Source organism: Fukomys damarensis, unplaced genomic scaffold (genome assembly GCF_012274545.1).
Source record: "Fukomys damarensis isolate Sample0158 unplaced genomic scaffold, DMR_v1.0_HiC HiC_scaffold_25, whole genome shotgun sequence".
NCBI lineage: Eukaryota > Metazoa > Chordata > Mammalia > Rodentia > Bathyergidae > Fukomys > Fukomys damarensis.
Genome location: NW_022900937.1, coordinates 27,905,047 through 27,911,046, shown reverse-complemented (window position 1 = coordinate 27,911,046; position 6,000 = coordinate 27,905,047). Strand labels below are relative to the sequence as shown.

At 46.1% G+C, this 6,000-nt stretch overlaps 1 protein-coding gene and 1 long non-coding RNA gene across 4 annotated transcripts in view; both read right to left on the bottom strand.

Annotated features, from left to right (window-relative positions):
• LOC104865496 overlaps window positions 1-936 on the bottom strand; it is a 16,599-nt gene extending 15,663 nt beyond the window's left edge. For 2 of the 3 annotated variants that reach the window (XR_781170.1, XR_002025513.1), the window contains exon 1: window positions 312-936. This is a non-coding gene — a long non-coding RNA (uncharacterized LOC104865496). The remainder of the gene's footprint in view (window positions 1-311) is intronic. The other variant, XR_004514308.1, reaches the window with a different exon arrangement.
• The window catches only part of LOC104865498 (zinc finger protein 14), a 67,348-nt gene that overhangs the window by 33,756 nt on the left and 27,592 nt on the right, over window positions 1-6,000 (bottom strand). The window lies entirely within an intron of this gene.

Below are 6,000 nucleotides of genomic sequence, written 5' to 3'. Positions count from 1 at the left end.
TGGACTCCCCACCGGAAGCAGCGTCTCCCCACAATTCCCTCTCCGCGCACAGGTGGAGACGCAGCTGCGGCTGCCCGACACCGCCCTCCAGGCTGGCGGGGTGGCTGTGGACAGACAGGGTGCTGGGCACACCGTGTAGACCTCTCTGAGGCAAGGCGGAGGGACAGAGTGTCCACAGCGCGGAGACCAGGAGGAGCTCTGACGCGAGCAGCGGGGAGGGGCCGGCGCCATTGCTCTCCCCACCGATTCCGCCCAGGCCTCGCCCCCGCCTGTCCCGCCCCGTGTCAGAGCACCCGTTCCTATAACCTCACCATTGTCGCTGGAGGGTCTTCCCGGGTGCTTCCCACAGCCTGCAGCCAGTAGAAACCCTAAAGCAGGAAGGCCTGCCCAGGGGCGGCTCTCACCACTGATCTCAAGATCCGGGCTTTGGAACAAGGAAACACAGCCCACCCTCCTGGGCCACCTGATTGGACAGTTAAGACAGCCACTGATTGGCTCCTGTTCCACTGCCCGCCCCTCAGAGCTGACAGTGACAACAGAAACCAATCCTTGCCAGAGTGAGTGCGACTCAAATGGGGCGGTGTAATCGTGACACTTCTTGACCAGTCTCAGGATGCTGACCTATCCTAGCCTGAATTTAAGAAAGCGTGTACCCCTTGCAGTGCAGAGCTGCTTCTGTCTTTTTATTGTTTTTTAAAGATAGTTTCTTTCTATGTAATATGGTCTGTTCTTGAATTCACTATAGCTCAGACTGGTCTTGAGCTCACTGTGATCGTCCTGCTCCAGTCTTCCCACTGCTTAGTTTACAGGAGTGCACCACCATGCCAGGCTACTCCAGTATTCTTAATGGACTCAGTGAGATCTTCCTGCGTGTTGCTCTTCCAAATGGGGTTACCAGCCTTCTAAGCCAGTTCCAGAGTTAATTCACCATGGAGAAATCACTGTGAGAGAGCGTCAAGAATCCAGGGAAGACCAGGACCCAAAGGAAGACAGGGAGGCCCTTCTCTGATGAAAAGTGAGAAATTAAGAATAAGGTCGTTGGCATCATGGACAATATGACTGCTGACTAAACAAGCTTTCTGGTGTTCAGGGAGGGAAAACTAAGGACTTCAAACTGTAAGCTCCCTGTGCCCTGCAGTTCTGTCCTCAAAAGATGCAACTCCATCTTTCAACACATTCATATTGCTAGAAGGAAAACTTTACCCAGAGTCATGCGTCACTCTTAATACTTTATTTGACGTGAGCAGTGTGTAGAGTATTAGTAAAGTACACTGCTGGTCAATTCTGGTCAAATCATGGAGGTGTGACATTAGGGACCTTATCTTCTTCCTCCTCCTTCCTCTCTGTCACCTGTTTTGCTCAATGCTTCCTGGTTCTTATGTAGCACTTAACCTTTCTTTCTTCGTTTGCTTCCTTTTTGATATTTCTCTGCTAGGGTCAAATAACAACTGAGTTTAGTCTCTGAAAACATGAGACTTTTATTTTTATTTTTTAAGTCCTGTATGTCAGATATTTAGTGCCTACAACAAAAGAATTAGTAAAATTTACAGAAGGTGTCTGAACAAAATAAACTGCCAAATGAATCAATTTTTTCTTCAGAAGGCTATATAAATGTGTTGACTCCATGAGTGTTCATCATAGATTTTCTTCATATGAACGTTTCAGTGTGACTCCAGCAAATCTTTACATATGAAAACCACTTCCCATGGTATCCAGTAAGCAGCTCTGAAAGGACAAAGCTCCCCATACATTTTACACATGTCACCTACTTTCTACTGCTCTGCAGCTTGTCGCTGTCACCACTCTTTCTAGTCATGTTCTGAATTGATGAAGACAACATGCCAATGAGATCTGCAGCCCAGGAGGGCCCAAGAGGATGGCCATGACCCTTAGTCTTTAGGGTCAATGTACATCACAGCTTCAAGTCACTGGGCTTAAGGCTATGCTCCCCAGTACAGATTTTCATCTGCTTTATGGAAATATTGATGAGTTATGACATAAATATACTTGAATTAAGTCTTTGTATTTAGGCAGAAGTACCCTTTTTCTGTGCTTATTAAAGAAGAAAAAATTTGTATGGCAAACGTATAGAAAACAGCTAATTGAATGTGAATTGTCCACTTCATCCTGTGTATTGTTGGTTCCTTCACCATTCCATTTGGAATGTGTCACAAGATACTCTGTGCCTACAGAGTTACATATTGTTTAACTTTTTAGAACAAATTCTTGATCCTCTCACAGCACTAGGGCCCCATCTATGTATTTTTCTAGTTAAGTCTTAAGCATTTATTAGTAACTCTCCCTTTAAAATGGTGAAGATTTAATCTTTTGGAGGATAGATCACATCCCTGTTTGTTGTTGATTTGAAACTGTGTTATGTTGAATATGGTGATATTGTGGGTAAGCTCTAGGGACAAATTTACTATGGCTATTCTGGAGAGCCTGTCATACCACAGGAGCTATGAAAACACTCAGAATATTACATCAATTAGACTCTTAATTTAGGAACTAGGATACTAGAAATTCAAAGACCTTTGAAAGGTCTTTTATGAAACATCTGTGCTTTGTATCATAAGATTATTATTGGCTGGAGAACTGTTATTAGTTTCTATTTATTTACTTATTTATTTTTGAGATAGGGTCTCACTATGTAGTTCAAGATGGCCTCAAACTCATTATGTAGCTGGAGTTGGCATCACACTCAGTATACACCAGGAAATGGACCCATCGGTCCCCTACTTCAACATTTAGGAGCCCTAGCCCCCTCATTCTGAATCTTCTTTTCCCCCAGGTGTGGGGAGGGGTAGTACCTTGGCAGAGGGCCTATGGGGGCATTCATTTTTCCAGTGCACTTCCTCCTTGCAATAGGCACCCTGATTTCTGCCCAGTGGCAGGTGACCTCCTGGCTTTCTAGGCACCTACCCTTTGGGCTGCCCAGGGTTGGCTCCCATGGGGTCCCCTCTGATGGGTGCTTCCAAGATCTTTGCTTGTTTCTTTGTCAACTGCTCAGCCATGGCTATGACCAATTTTTGTTTTTCTGAACCCCTACTGTCAAACACCTTTTGTGGTACTTCTAACAGCTGAGATGTGTTCATTCCTGGGAATCCCTGCAATTTTTGAAATTTTCTCCTAATATCAGGTGCAGACTGAGCAACACATGCCAAATTTATAGCTCTATTGTTCTCTGGAGCAGAGGGGTTGAATGGAGTGCAAACCTGGAAGACCTCTCTGAGTTTCTCCAGGAATGCAATAGGGGAGTCTGCTGGTCCCAGCATTACTTCAGTGGCTTTTGACAGATTTGTGGGTTCTGGAGCTTCTGCTGGAATCCCGTTCAACAAGTTCTTGTGGCTGAAAAATCTGGATCTCATTCAGGCTGAACCAAGGGAAACTCTTCCTTCAGCAATTTGTGGGCCTCCTCCTCTGAATGCTCCCCCCAGTAAAACCTTCCTAGCCTCATACCTAATCTGTCCTACTCCTCACTGGTGAACAGGGTCAATAACAACTGCTGATAGTCATCCCAGGTCAGAAGATGAGTCCTAAAGATTAATTAGAAGCTGGACCTTCTCATACAATGGTGGATTCCGAGTTTCCCAGTTTAGAGGTCAGAAGTGGGAAAGGGAACATATATTAGGAATGGGCAGGTTACCAGTCCTACCCCATCAGGAGGAAGGTCCTCCATCAAAGGCAATAGAATCTCTGGACTGCATCTTCTCTAGGTAGTGACCTCCTGTTAAGATAAGAGATGTTCTCATATGGAAGTAGAGGTAAAAACAAGGGGATCAGGGGTAGACAGGTCAGGACAGATAGGAGAAGGGGGTGAACCAAGGTTATATGGAGATGGACAGGGGAGGACTTCCTAGGCATCTAGGAAGTCTGCTGCAGAACCGGTTTCTGTCTCTCCAGAGTTCACCTACGAGGGGGAGAACAGCTTTTGGAAACAAGTAGCTTTGAATAGGCCTTTGCAACACAGGCCTTTAGCCATAGAGGTGAGTGCTGCACTACAGTAAACCAGGAGTCGATGTAAGGAAACTGATCAGGGTGTCCTGGTGACCCGGTAACAACCTCCCAAACTGCTTGAACCAAGGCAAGATCAAGGGATCCCTCAGAGGGCCAGCCCACACCAAAAGAAGGTCACTCAAGCTCACAAAAAGTGCTAAGTTTGTCCTTTGACACTCACTCCATAATCATCAAAAATCCTGAGGAAAATTTTCTAAGCAGGCAGACCAGGGGTTTAACAGGTCATAAAGATGATGATTCCATGGCAGAGAGACTTAGGGCAGGCAGGAGATACCCAAGAATAGGAGCTGCAAGAGCAAATAAAAAGAAACAAAGACAAAGAAGCGTGAGAAAGGATATCAAAAGGGGCCTGATCACCAGTTAGAGGAGCCAAACAGTACACCAATTGGAGTTAAAGGGAGGTACCGGGACCCCTGTATTGATATGAAAGGCTCAGTAGCCACTGATGTTTCCACTAGTAAAGAAGCTCCAAAATGCTTTCTCCTGTAAGGGTTGTAGGATGGCCTTAAATGCAAGGTCAACAAGGGTCCAGTTTTCAAAGGGAGGGAAAGAGATGCCCTTAGGACAACAAAGCTACCAATGCTAAGTGGATATCCTCAAAACTCATTTTAAGGAGTCAGAAACCCGAGGGAAAGGACTGACAGATGTAATAGATGGGGGGGGTCAATAAACAGCAGATGTATAAGAACTGACTGAATTAAATATTCACATGTGCTTGGCCAAAGGTAGGACACAGGAAAGACAGAAAGGTGATAGAAGAGATGGGCCAGAAGACAAGATTCAAAGTTGGGCCAATCTCACAACTGAAAAGCACCTCCATTATGCCAATTAGTAGGCCTTGGGTCAAGGGAAGAATGCTGAGGACATTGGCCCAGAAGATAATTTGGCCCTGTCAGAGCCAGTGAGATGAGATCTGTCCAAAAATATGACATATGAGGCACAGAAGGGACAGTGTTGGGGAGAATAAGACAGGCAAGAAGCAGTCAGGGGAGTCCCAGTGGCAGGAGGTCAGCCGCAATCGGAGAAGACAGGCCCAAGAGTTTGGGGACAACAGGGGCATCTGGACATAAAGAGGCCTTAGTGTTTACTGTTGCACCCTTGAACAATGTTGTGAAAGACAAAGGGAGGTGATGTTCCTCTGTGGGAGGAATCACTCAGTCAGTTGAATGGCCATGGGCCTCTCAGCCACTTTAAGGACCATGAAGACTTTAGTGGGTGTTTATCTTGTTGCAGGAGCTTGGTCTTTCTTAGATGCATTCATGGAACCAGAGTATGACCTCATTCAGATCCTGTAACTCTGAGGGGGGAGTCCCCCTGTTGTGGGATAGAGATGAAACAATGTATTATTTACACTACCCCTTACCCATCATTCATTCATTCATTCATACAGAAATCATTCAGAGGTTAAAGACAATTCAAACTCATTCCCAGGGATTTACCAGATTGGCTGACTTGCAGCCAGACCAGACCAGATCAGGCCAGAGGGCCAAATCAGTCAGCGTCCTGACCTTAGGAGGGGCCTAGAGAACACCTTCAATCACTACTGTTCCCCACCACAACCAGAAGGATCCTTACCTGCAGACCAGATGGGCTTCAGAAAATTTGGGGGGTGTCTCAGGTTTCTCTGCAGTCCCCTCAGTGTCAGCAGTGAGACTGTGGGGCCCTGGAATGCCTCAGGGGATGCCTCCCTTATAGTTTGCTATTGCAGATGAGAGGGATCACAGCGAGGTCAGTTCACCTACAGTGGCCATCTTGATGAGGCCTCCAGCTGTTGTGGATGAGCAAGTTAGAAAATCAGAGATGCGCCACACTCAGTGCCACATTTGAGTTTGTTTATTATAGCCAGCAGCTGAGGCGGGACTAGTGCCCAGAAAGTTCTCTCAGAAATGGGAAGCAGTTAGATTTCTCCTTTTAAATCATGCTTTCCGTTAAGGAGGGATCAGGGGAGATCAAGCGGAATCTTACAGAAGCAGAACCATCATA